We start from the raw sequence: 12796 nt of genomic DNA, 5'->3' as shown, positions 1-12796 counted from the left end.
ATCCGGATATTAGACCGGAACAGAAAAGAATAAATATTTATCAAACTGGTGTGGAATTAGGTTCTGAATTTTTATAAAATAAATAAAGGTTAATTATTAAATATATATATATATTATTATTTTTTTAATAATATATCAATATTATAATTTTTAAATAAAATTGCGTGCATTTTTTAAGATTTAGAATAATTTAAACAAATAAAATCGAACATTCAATAAATGTGCTATTTAATTTTTAATTAATTTAATAAACTATTTAATTGATAATTACATGTCATAAATTAATGATATTTTTTAATTATGAATTGATAACAATGCATGCTTGATACAAATTTAAAATACTTATGACACACGGGGTTAAGTGTAATTTATGCAATTTATTTTGTATAAAATATTAAAATTTAAACAAAATGTTTAATGTTTTATATTAATTTTTTACTTTGATTGAGTTGTTAGGGATAATATGACCAAGTTATTTACTTAATTATATTTCCATATTAGTTTTAAATATAATAATTAAAATTCAATTTTAATGTTTAGCGGTTCCATGCAAAATAATCAAAACCTTAATTATGTTGGAATAATTAAAACTGTGTAATTGAAATTATGATTGTATAAGAATTTGTTCCAAATGGGTTGTTAATGCCATTTTCAGTTTTAAAAAGTATTTCATAATTTTAAATTATATTTTATAACTAAATATGTCATAATAATTTATGTTTAAGAAAATCATAATGTTTATTTTTAAAAAGTTAAAATTAATGGAAAATATATTTTTAATTCGTAGTATAAAGGTTAGAAAATCAAGTTTTTATTTTATAATAGGAGATTCAATTGTTTAATAAAAAATTAAAGTAAAAAATTAAAAAATATTTTCTATAATTGAATAGATAATAAACATTTTATTAAAAATTAGGTAATTGATGGAAGTGAGTAATGAGTTAGAATTTATAATAATTGAATTAAGGCTTAATAGGTTTTAACATTTTTTAATTCTTTTTTTTTTATGAAATGAGTGGGAATAATTAAATCTCTTATTAGAAAATAAAATTTTGTATTTTTTAAATTTTCTTAATTTCATACTATTGTTGTAATATGTCATTCAATATGAGTTATGTCGAATAAGACATTCATACAAAATAAGAAATCATCCCGAATAAGACATTCATCTAATATAATATTTATCTCATAAAATAAATATTTCTAATTACAAGTTCTCATAGGAAATTCAACACATAAGTCTTATTCAAATAATGACTCAAAGTTCTCCTCAATAGGCACGTTGCAACTCACAATCCACCTAGTAGAGCGATCATCATAGTGAAGAACACGATATTAGCTTATCTCATACAGTTTTATCATATGTTGCCCTGCACAAGGTACCATACTTAGGGGTGTGCATTCAGTTATAATCGAACTGAACCATCCCATTTTACCTAACCGAATCAAAATGCCCCATTGAATATAACTGAACCGAATCAACTTAAATACTGACCGAAATAATCGAAATCGAATTAATCAATTTGAACTTTAAACTAACCGAACCAAAAAAATAGCCCCAAAACCAAACCAAATTAACCGATTTGGCCTTTAAACTAATCGAACCAAAAACTAAACCAAAAAACAACCCAAAAATCGAACCGAATACATCTTGATTCAATTCCTTGACATCCTGATATATTAATTTAATTTACCTCCAAGTCAATTCAAAATACATCTTGATTTATAAGTTCCTCACCCCCTATCATCAGCAACAACAAACACTAAAAACTAACAAAACAGAAAACATGGGATGATTTTTGACTCATGACAATTATAGTGGATTACTAATTTCTTACTACACTAAGAAACTAAATTCAAATTCCTTTTCCATAGAGCATACGCTAAGGAAAACTTAATTGCTCAAAGTTAGACAAAAGTGTGAGGGTATCATCATCAGCCTTATCATCATCATCATCCAATAAAAAGCTTTATGTTCCAAAATTAATTGCCATATTCACCCATCACAGCCCTTGAGATTGCAATATCTTCACTGAGATTGCAATCTCTTCACGTTTTTTAATCACTCTATATAAGTTAAACAAATAGCAAATCACAAAAACACAAACACAGAAACATGTAAACAACGAACCAACAGAAATAAGTTAAATAATGAATTCACAAAACAAAGTCAAAGCATCGAAAGATTAAACAAACAACAAGGCAAACCAACCAAATCGGACATGACAATCAAAACCACACGACGATTAAGTTACTGAACTTGTATTACCTTTTTCAAATCGATGACGATGATACCCGCAAAATCGTTCACGATTAAGTTGCTGAAACCAACCAGATTGTTAATGGTGAGGTGATGAGGGTGAAATGGCTTAGGGTTTGCTGTCGCATTCAACGGGGTGGGGATGGGCTGGGTCTCGAACTATTAGGTGCAGGGGGTTGGGTGTTGGGTGGGGGAGAAGCTGTCACCGACAATGAAGACGTCTGGGTCTAACAACAACATCGAGGTTTAACTGATTGATTGGATCGATGACCTAGGGCTAGGGGTCGATGTTTTAACTAATGGGTGGAAGGGGGATGGGTCTCGGGTTATCGAGTGCAGGAAGGCTGGGTGTTGGGTGAGGGAGAAGTCAACGAGTTGACGACGAGATGAAGGTTAACGACAGGTGGGTGACTCAAGTGAGGCGGTCTCTCGGTCTCGGCTATGGCTATCGGGAGTGTTGCGCAAGAACGAAGAAGAAAGGCAATAGACAGAACATGGGGTGGGTTGGTTGGAGTGGGGTAGTGTCGCTTACCTGAGTTGGTCAGTTCAATTTTGCAGGTATTTTTGCCCAAATACCCAAATCGAATTGACTAACTGAAATATTTGCAAAATACTAATCGAACCCAAACCACTCACAATGGCTAACCGAACTGAACCGAACCATTCAGTTCAATTCGATTTAATCGATTATATGCTCAGCCCTAACCTTACTTAAACATATGTTCTCATTTATCCAGGGGACCATTCATTATGGATTGCCTTGGGGGTTTATGAAAGCCCTTTTTGAATTTAACCCCAAGACAACATCGTGTACGGCTTGGACAACACAATGTCCCCTATGCATGTGTACTATACGTCCCTATCATAGAAAAAAATGTGTGCATATCTTTCGACTTGTCACAACCAACTTGTTATTTTTATTTACATTTTTACTTATCTTGTTGAAATAATTAGTTGTTACCTTTATTATCTGATTGTTCTTAGTTATTGAGTAGTAAGAATGTAGTAGAGTAATTAAGGGTCCGTTTGGCTAAGCGGTTTGACCGCTTATAAGCTATTAGTGTAGCTTAAAAGCTGTCAAGCTTTTCCAATTAATTGTTTGGCAAACTCAAATAGCTTAAAAGCTATATAGCTCAAACACTATTTCAATAGCATTTTGACAAGCTCCTTCCCCTTAGCTTTTGCAAACCACTCCCAGGGAAAAAGCTCCACTGACCGACGAAATTACATGTTTATCCTTAACCAAAACACCAATTTCCAAGCCATATCCGTCTTCTTCAACCCTCTACAACCAATTTCTAATCGTCACTGTAGCCCGTCGCCATTCGCCCCAGCTATCGCCTCCAACTCTGTCGTTGCCATTACCGTCGGCTGCCGTCTCCAACTCCACTGTCGCTGGTAGCTGCGGCCTCAAACCCATCCCCATCCCCATCGGTCACCTCATCCAGCTTGATTCACCATCGGCAACAGCCTCAATCGCCGCCCGCGCCTCCATCCTTGGCGGCTGCCCGATCACTGCCTGCCCCGATTGCTGTGTGTATATATATATTATGTCTATGGCAGCGATCGTTGTGTATACATATGTATTATATATATATTAATTTAATGATAATATATTGAAAGGAGAAAATAAAAAATGTATATATATTGCATTAATATATTTTTCATACTTATATATAGTTTATTAATATTTAATGATAAAATTTTACATCATTTAACAATATGTCTAATTTTGTATTTTTATCATTTCTTGATAGTTTATCAGTTATTTCAAACCAAACACATAACTATTAACTACTAGCTTAAAAGTATATTTTGCCAAAAACATTATTAGCTTAAATACTACTTAACTTAAACGTTATTACACAACTTAAACACTGTTGAAAAAAAAACTAACCAAACTAAGTATAAATGAGCAATTATTAGTAGTGGAGGCGCGGTAAATGCTCTATAAAATTATGGACTGCTTATATATAAGAACCACAACTCTCATGCCCATATGTCAATATATAAATTATAAAGACTTTATTGAAATATCTAATTTCTCTATATTGTTCTCTATGATTTCCCCCTAATTTTCGTCAGATTTCTCTCTCATTTATCTCAATTTCCCAATACATTTTGTTAGTATCCCTCATGCAATCTGTTTTACTTGATAGTTTGTCTATGTTCATCTCATTCATTACTATTTCTCCACAAATTTACAGTTATGTCTCAAAATAAAATATTAGTTAGGGATAGGGTCCTAACACAACCCTTCGTGTTATAAGCTTTTTTTCTCCACATTCACTTTCGAGCACTCGCACAACTATACACATCCATAGTTCTTCCAAGGAAACCCCTTCATTTATCCTAGACAACTTACAATTTCATATTCATCCATGCATTTTCTCTGCATCTAGATCACATGATGACTTATTATGACTTAATTATTGGATGGCTCAATTGAAAAAAATCCTTACACGCCTTCTAAATGCCTTATACCTTGCAAAAGCTTTCTCTAGGAACATATCAATTGTCCCAAGCAATGGACTCTCCCAAACCACCTTTTTCCATACAACATTAGCTCTCACAAATAGTGGATCGAGCTTATTCCGGGCAACTGTTATTTTATTAAGTTATTTTTCTTAGACAATTTTATTATTTACCAAGGTATGTCGATTTTTTGAGATTTATTAGTGTTACAGGCATTTTTTTGACCACTTTGGGCTATTGTTTGGATTGTTTTGGGCCGGAAATAGCCCAATGATTGGGTCCAACCTCTCGAAGCCCAATGGATCTAAGATTGAAGGTATCTCAACTAGGTCGCATAATTGTTAAAATACGAGCTTTGACCACGATAACAAGCGAGTGATCATTCTATCAGTACGGGCTGACGAATCATAGTTGATCAATTCTGAACATCGACAATTAGATAAACAAATTTTAATTATTATATTCGAGTAACAACAACTACAAATTGTAAAATATTAAGAGATATTTTAATTTTTATTTGAAATGAAAAAATTTATGTAATTGTTAATTTTTATGTATTTGTATAAAAAAAATTAAATTAAAAGATAAAAAAGAGTCATAAATCCGCTAGTTCCCATCTCCATCCGAATTCTCTTTCCCTTCCTCTTAACAGCGAGACAGCGTGCTGATCCGCGGAGGAACAGAGCAGCGGTTGCAGCAATTGCGACGACGGCGCTTCCGCCGGTGAAGTTTATCGTCGCCTCCATCTCTCTCTCTCTCTCCCTCTCTCTCTCTCTCATATTTCATGTCTAGTGATGCAACCATATATATTCGAAAATGCAACCCTAACCCTAAAATTTCCACTGGAAAATGAAGATCACGTTGTTTCATTTCATCTGTATTATTTGTCTGCTGAGAAGGGAAAACAGTAACGCAGGGAAGAAAATTGTTGAATCCATACGAAGAACATAGTATAAGACGAAATAGTTGTTATTCTACCCTCGTGTCACGCGAATGCCATATTGGCAGCCTACTGAGCAGGATTTGGTAAATATTTGTTGTATTGAATCCAAAATTGATTTCAACCAACATTTTTGGGATCGGGGTGACAACCTATGCTATTGCAGGTTGTACAAGAGCAAATCCAGGTCCATTTTTGAAAGTGGTACAAGAGCCAATTCGAGTCCATTTTTACATAGTTGTTGGCCATGGTTGTAAATAGAGTTTGAATGAAGGGAGTGCATCACAATCAAAACCCCATGTCATAGCTCGAAAATTAACTTGAACGGGCACTTTTTCTAAAAGTTGTGATATTACATTAGTTTCCTGGATTCTCAGGGCAGTGCAACAACCAAACCTACACAATTAATTGGTGTCAATACTTGTCTGTCTTTAACTTATGGATTTCTCAGGCATTGGCATTGATTTTTAACGTTAAGATTATCTAAAAACAGCTTAACTCTACTCTACTGCAAAACTTACCTGCTTTGAGAGTTAGTGTTATAAAAGTGACTATTCCTTGCTTTTCATAAATCAGTGAAAAAAAATTTTATTTGTACACATTTTTTTTTCCCCTTCAAATTTTCATTACTTTTTTCAGATGAATGCTCTAGAATTGTTGAATCAAAGTCTTTAATTCTCAATAAAACTATTTGTCAAGATCTCTTTTAATTATAAAAATTCGAGCCTTACATCATTCTAGTAATTTTTCTATGTATAAAATTATCCTGCTAGTAGAAGAGAAAATTTGAAGCAAAATGGTTTCCTTCTCGTATTCATTCCTTATTGTGTTAATACCTGCTTTCTTTTTCCATGCTGATTTCAAGTTCCATATCATGCCTAAAGGATGTTCATTTGTAGTTTGATACAAACTTTGGTCCCTAACTCTTACCTTTACAATTATTGTTAATTAGATTTGCACTAGAATTGACATTGTTGAGGAATGAGTTTAACTGTTTAAGCATTATTTGGTTGGATGGAATAACTTGTACTTGCCAAATTAAGAATCTGGGTTGTGTAGTAGAAGTCTTGTGCTTTGTAATAAGGCTCTACTAGATAAATGATTGCAGAGATTCACAAATGAGAGAGGTAGTTTTTTTTCTATAATATTACTAAGAGAAATATGGAAGTGATCAAGGTGGCTGGTCTACTGGGGTGGTTAGGACCCCTTATGGAGATGGGCTTGTAAGTGCATTATGGGAGTGTGGTTAGAGTCCTCTAGAATTTTAAGTTTGATGGAAGGTAGTGCAAAAATAGTGAGGTATTGGCTTGGTTGGTGGCGTATCTTTATTTTTTACAAAGATATTCCTCATCTCTTTTGTATTGCGAGGAACAAAGAGGCTGTGGTTTCAAATTGTTTTTCCCTCTCGGTTGTCCTATTAATCCAAACACCTTATCCAGGATTGTGAGTTTGATTTTTGACAACGTGCTTGTTATATCACCATCCCAATTTTGGTTAGGGAGGATGCTTGGTTTTGATATAATCCCAAATAGGACTTTTCTTGTTCACTTGTTTTGAAAGGTCCTATGCAAAAAAGAAGAGTGAGCTTTTGTTGGAGGCTCTGGAATCAAAAGCCCCACCCATTGTTGTTTGGACAGCTGCCTTTAGGTTGATTCTTACTTACTTCTAAAGTCGAGGAAGAGAGGGGTAGTAGTCTTGGATTGATGTTGTGTGTCAAAGAACTGGGGAGTTTGTTGACTAACTATTTCTACATTTATAGTGGCCACTGCTAATTGGACCCTCCTTTTTTTCTAGTTCAGTGGGTAAGTTTGTTTTGCTTATGGAAATCTTTTGTGCTCATGGTTAGGACGGCTCTTATAGGAATTTGAGGCATGCATAAAGGATAACTCCTTTCTGTATTATGTGATCCATTTTAAAGAAGCTCCAATAATTGAGTTTTTGTGTGAACAACATGACAGTTAATTAGTGTGAATAGGAACCATTTTCATTTCCCTTCCCTTCTGGTCGAGAGAGGACTCTCCCTTGTCTCTTGATTTGTGTTTGTCTTCTTGGTTGAGTTTGTCAAATCCTCGGAGATCTGACAATAATTCTCAAGAATTCGGTAGAGAATTCTAGAGAATAAAGGAAACCGATAGAAGAGAAGAGAGAGAAGACACAAATGAGGGAGAAATTCAGATTGATTCAAATTCAATTTCTCGATGCCTCATTACATGGTAAGCAGGTCCTTATATATTGGATCCTGCGATAAAAAACTCTCGCCAACCGCACAACCTTATTTACATTGCTACCCTTTCTAGAATTAGCTAGCAACTCCTAACTGCCTGCTCGTGTAACCCCTGCCGCTTGCACTATATACCTCCGCCTCTAGACGTTGAGATCATGACAGCACTTGTTTGAATTTGTTATTCTTTTCCCCTTTCTGTTTTGGAACTTCATTTAGAGATCTTAAAATCCTTCTTTCTTCTTATCCAAAAGTTGAGGATTTACACTCCTGGCTATATATGCTCCTACAACTTTACTTGCAAAGGAAAAACTTTTTCTTGATCTGGGACAGAATCTGCCTTGTGAATTTGGATAAATACATTATCTAATCTGCATAGGAGAAAAATATGGAATTGATTTCTCCAAGTTAGATTGGGATCCTGGGAATGCCTGAAGGAAGATGTCAAGTACTAATTGTAGTTTACATGAGATTGCTGTTCACGGTGCCTTGCAGGCTCTGCATTGATATAATTTGATGGTTAAAGATTTGACATTAGCCAAATTTGTGACCTCTTCTTCCTGTCTATTTCCTTTTCAGATTTGTCTGTAGAAAAATGTTTAAAATTTTCAGCTTTGAAACCTGTCTATGCTAAGTTTGACGCTTCAGATTGTTTGTTCTGCCATCTAGAGTCTTCTTCCCTGTTTTTGTATTTTTATGTAACTTTTCACGAGATTGTTCTTGTGGTCAAGTGGCCGATACTTATTTTTTGATAACATTATATGAATTTTCAGAGGCTGTGTTACCTAGAGCAAGCTGCTGAGTCTAAAGTAATTTGTTGACACTCAAGAGAGACGCAGGTAAAAGACATTCCTTAAAACTTTTGGAATCCTTTGCTATTATTATTGACACTATGAACAACCACAACCTGTTTTCTAGATTGGCATATTCTGCCACCTCAAAGATGAAGGGGGCTAAGTGCATCCTGTTTTGATAAAATATGAGATGCTAGACAATAATGACAATTTTTTTCTTGCCATCTGACTTGGGGTCTCAGCAGACATCTCTTGTCCACTTCTTTCTGTTTGCTCTAGTTATCTATTTTATGAATATATCAAAATACTTGTAGTTGATGGATGATGACATTTGTCATCTATTAACACATATAGCAATGAAAATGGTTACTTATCCAGGCAAGAATCTTTATATTTCAAAGCTTGATGACCATATGAGGGCATAACTATTTATGCAACTGTAACCATCATCCTACAATTGTGTACACGATGTTATATTTATTCTTTTTGATAGATACACTGATATTTGTTCTAACTTCATTATCTTACAAACTGAAATTTGGCATCTAGATTTGTCATGATAAATCCTCCTGACATGTTTTATGATTTATTCTACTCTTAAAAATACTTCTTGACGTTGTTTAGATAAGAACTGAGATAATTTATTCTTCAATTTATGCCCTTCAGGCACTTATTTTCATAAATTGATGATTGGATTGATGCAAATTTAAAATTTGGTTTGATATGTGCACACATTTCCTAAGGGAAATGGAAGCGTGAAAGTGGGAAGTTGGTGTCTTGGGATTTAAGTTTGGATGTTAATTAAAATTGTAGTTTAAACTTATTAGCTACTAAGATAAGTAATATTAACAACTTTGCCAGTACAGTAGAACATTCATTCAATGACATCCCTTCTCTTGGAATTCCTTTTATATGTTTAACTATATTTTAAACTTATTTTGTGTTTTCCTCTGACATTTTCTATACTCCAATATATGCTTTTCTGGAAAATCTAGTTCAACCTCCCCCCATCCTCCGGCAGATGAAAATAAAAAAAAAAAAAAGAAAAGAAAAAGAAAAAGTAGTTGGTGAGATTGCTAGTGTCCTTAAACTTCATAGTCTGGTTTCATGTAGTATCAGCTGAAAGCAAATTGTTTCTAATTACCTGGATAATTTGTTATAGATGCATAATCTGTTTTATGATCTCTGATAACTGGGCATGGGTCTGTCTGGCCCACTTTTAACCTGCCTCATCTGTTATCATGCACGGGTTCTGCCACTTGTAATTTTCCTGGTTGGTGTCTGGATTCCTTCTTTTGTGCCGTTGATTTTTTTTTTTTCTCTTAAAAAAACAACAGAAACATATCAAAGGTTTAATCTCCCTGGGACTGGGAGGTTGACTACATGTATAATAACTCACCATCATCTGTCTATGATATATCTTCCAAAAGGCCGTCATACCACATATTGCATTTCATGCATCTTATCTTTAATAAAAGCCACCTTGACCTTTCCTTAAAGTAGCATAGTGGCCCATTTTTTTTTTTTTGTAAGTAATGGGGAGCAGGTGGGCTCTATCATTAGGAAAGTGAGGAAGGGGCCTAAATCACAGAGGCCCAAGCCACAAACAGAAGACTTAGGTACATTTTGGTCACTGATTCAAGCTATGTCAAAGAAGAGTTATAATCCATTCAGGAGATGATCTCAAAAGTGATATTCAAGACAAAAGGAAAAAAGCATTTATCTTCCTATTCAGTATATATCAATCATTAAGATTCAATGATTGAATCTCAATTTACTGAACTAAATTGCAGTCTTATTGATGGATTAGATTGATGGCTCTATATTGGTCAACATTATCAGGTATGTAATTATTATAATCCATGTTATGACTATGAAAATGTGCTTTCCAAAACTCATCCTTTTACGAACTTAATATCTATTCACTCTCCCTAAACAGCGACACAACAGGTAGGCAAATGGTTATTCATTTCTGTGATAAAAGTGACACAACAGGTAGGCAAGTGGTTATTCATTTCTGTGATAAAAGTGAAGGGAAAATAGAAGGGAAAATGCTATTGGTACATAGAGGGCTACAACTTGGGCTACACATATGTGCAAATGACTAAAATACCCCTCACCCAATTGCAAATTTACTCCCCCTCCCCTTGGTCGCCTCCTCTCTCTCCCCTTCCCATGGCCACCTCCAGCGACCGCTTGTCGCCGCCTTCCTCTCGCCACCTTTGCCTCGCCTCTTGCCACTGCATCCTCCCCACTGCGGAGAGGGAGGATGCAACGGCGGTTGGCGTGCGAGAGGTGAGGCGGGGAGTCAAAGGCGGTGATAGGCAGTCACTAGAGGCGGCTATGGGAAGGGGAGAGAGAGGAGAGAGGAGGTGGCCAAGGGGGAGGGGGAGTAAATTTGCAATTGGGTGAGGGGTATTTTGGTCATTTGCGCTCGTGTGTAGCCCTCTATGTACAAGTAGCATGGTCCAAATGGAAGTACCATTTATGTCTCATTGTTCTAGAAGTCATATAATTCCTCATCGAACACCAAAAGTCTTGACTCACATTTAAGCTGTTCGTTGGAAACAATGGACTTAAAGGTGGGCCATGAACTTTTTCTTAACTATTGTAGCATGGAAAAACCTCCCTTTGAAGGTATTTTGTTGATTTAATTCATTAGACTTCAAATTTTTCATGTTCCTGTTGTTTGTAGAAGCTAGTGGTTCTGGGGCTGACTTGTTTAGTTCTCATGGTACCATGGTTAATAGCAAAAACCCACCAGCGATGTGATCGTTCCATCCATAGTGTAGTGACCCCCACAACATATTCTAAATAATTGTACTCTTGAAGATAACTCCTTGAATCCCATGATATTGTCCAATGGAATAAAGCAGTTTGTGGTTAATTCCATGTTTCATGGGTTTATCAATTTGAGCTATTGATTTTCTAAATTGTTTGCTGTCCTGATTCAGTTAGGTATTAGCGTCTTAAAGAAAAGCACTATATAGTCATTTTATAATAACAAACTCTTTCTGTTTTTTGGTATGCTTTGACCTTGAATTGAACAACTTGATGACAACTAGACAAGGACCAGATACGATAAGATCTAGTATATTATGTATATGCATACACAATATCAAAAATAAGATAAGTTTGCAACGATGACAACAACACATCAAGCCTTTATCCGACTATTTGCGGTTAGCTACATGCATTCTAGCCTGCCAGAAGAATAAGATAAGCTCATGAAAAGAATTAAAATCTTAATGAAAGATCCAATGAGTTTAGAGGTGATAGAGATTTGATCTGCTGCTAACATTGGAGGGCATTAGACTTGTACATTTTAGCAATTATGCTTCAGTATCCCAAACGCTGTCCAAACAAGTGGTTTCCAGGCTGTACGCTTATTGTGCAGATGGGCAGTAGTCTATTCAACTGAAAAAAGCACTTGACAAATTGTTTGTCTTTGTATGAGGTCTATCAAATTTCTTGATCACGTGCTTGAATTAGCGTTTCTAAAGCTGAGTTCATCAGAAATTTCATTGAATTTTATTGATGTTATTTATTGTCTGAAAACACCTACTTTTCAGGAGCACCCTTGTGTGGCTTATGCAATCAACAATTTTTACATGGTAAGTCTATATTCTTAACCACCTAGAATTTCTTATGACACGGCATCTATCTCTCTTGGCTCTGGTTTCCAATATGTCCTTCAGAGCATGTTTGAGATCCCAGTTTTCCTCTTGTTCACTCCAATGTCTTAATTTTTCTACCAAGTTTGCGCATATAGTTGCATTGCAGGAAATAAGTCGAGTCATGTGCCAAGCCTACAAGAGGACATCAGGTACTGTTGGGTTTCTTAACACTAGTAGTCTAGTAGTAGCTCTCCTTAGCAAAGTGTCCAAAATGGTGACGGAATCGTGTGTGGATGCATGTATCTGTATCTTATTTGACTAGAAGGGAATTCTCTTCCCCTTTGCTAGCTGTTTGGCAAATGAAAACATGGGTGGGTCCCTACAGCACAAAAATCTGTCACTCCGTTGGCTTGTGGGCCTAGTCTTTCTGGTGTTTAATTTTATCTTAAAAAAAAAGAAAGAAAAAAACAAGGTTGGTCCCCTTTTTAA

At 35.1% G+C, this 12796-nt stretch overlaps 1 long non-coding RNA gene across 2 annotated transcripts; it reads left to right on the top strand.

The window, feature by feature from the left end:
* Nucleotides 1–5339: 5339 nt before the first annotated feature.
* On the top strand, nucleotides 5340–12796 carry LOC127801785 (uncharacterized). 2 transcript variants are annotated; one of them, XR_008023186.1, is made up of 2 exons: nucleotides 5340–5458; nucleotides 8670–12796. It is a non-coding gene; the product is annotated as an uncharacterized LOC127801785 (long non-coding RNA). The 2 variants fall into 2 exon arrangements; XR_008023187.1 differs by having other exon boundaries at nucleotides 5353–5470.

Source organism: Diospyros lotus, chromosome 5 (genome assembly GCF_014633365.1).
Source record: "Diospyros lotus cultivar Yz01 chromosome 5, ASM1463336v1, whole genome shotgun sequence".
NCBI classification, from domain to species: Eukaryota; Viridiplantae; Streptophyta; class Magnoliopsida; order Ericales; family Ebenaceae; genus Diospyros; species Diospyros lotus.
Note: the sequence above shows the minus strand (reverse complement) of the source record. Positions and strands in the feature narration are given on the sequence as shown.